Source organism: Nelumbo nucifera, chromosome 1 (assembly GCF_055504915.1).
Source record: "Nelumbo nucifera cultivar China Antique chromosome 1, China Antique-T2T, whole genome shotgun sequence".
NCBI classification, from domain to species: Eukaryota; Viridiplantae; Streptophyta; class Magnoliopsida; order Proteales; family Nelumbonaceae; genus Nelumbo; species Nelumbo nucifera.
The window spans coordinates 199,227,707-199,228,797 of NC_142649.1; the positions used below are offsets into that span (position 1 = coordinate 199,227,707).

At 44.1% G+C, this 1,091-nt stretch overlaps 1 pseudogene; it reads right to left on the reverse strand.

Annotated features, from left to right (window-relative positions):
* On the reverse strand, positions 1-1,091 carry LOC104602433 (pentatricopeptide repeat-containing protein At5g42450, mitochondrial pseudogene; annotated as a pseudogene).

Sequence of the window (1,091 nt, forward strand, 5' to 3'; positions counted from 1 at the left end):
TCAATTACGAATAACCTTCTCAACAAGGCCTGCATGGTTACATGCCAAATTGCCAACAAAAGACACAGAAGGGTGACACTGTTGGGCTTAAACCCAGAAGCTTTCATCCTTCGGAAACAATCTATTGCTTCTTTCCCTCTCCCATTTTGCATATAACCATAGATCAGAGAATTCCAAGAAACAGTACTCTTTGAGCAAGTATGTCGAAAGCTATCCAACTATCCTCCATGCTCCCACATTTGGTGTAGAAGTTGATAAGAGAATTACCCACAAACACATTGTGCTTACCTAGAGACTTGATATCACATGCGTGGAAGCTCTTGCCCATCCAAAGAGCAGTGATATTGGCAGTTGCACTTAAGACACAAGGAAAAGTCGATTCATTAGGCCTCAGGCCTTCTCTAATCGTCTTAATGAAAAGGTTTACGACCTCTTCGTTGTGGCCCATCTGACTATACCCGCCAATCACCACATTCCATGACACCACATTTTTGTCTGGCATCTCCTGGAATATCGGAGAGCATCCTTGAAGTTCTCGTGGTTGAGGTATGCAGAGATCAAAGTTGCATAAGAAACCACATTGGGGTTGTTGATATCTTGGAAGGCTCTTTGATCTTCTTCGATTGTCAACTTGGCATAGCTATCAAGGAGCAAACTACCCACAAAGACATCTGAATGCAGACCCACCTTTGTCGCGCAAGCACAAAGCTGCTTGGCTGTAGTGATATTCCCTGTGGCAATAAAGGAATGATGACTGTGTCGAAAGTGAACCCATTGGGTCTGATGTTGAGGACAAGCATGCGAGAGAAAATATCAATTGCCTCCTTATGGCAATTGTGCCGAGCAAAGCGACCAATTATAGAGGTGGCTTAAATTAGGTCCCAGTGATACGTTTCGTCGAACAACTATCGAGCATACGAAAATGCCTTGGATTCACAATAGGTGGCAACAAGGCCCGACACGACAAGGTTTGAAGTTCCTAGTTTGAGGAGACGGGCGTGAGCTTGCTGGGCCTCAACGGTGATATGGATTGAAGCTAAATTGTGGACACACTGTCTATATAATTTTTGAGTGAAGGGCAAGATATTGGA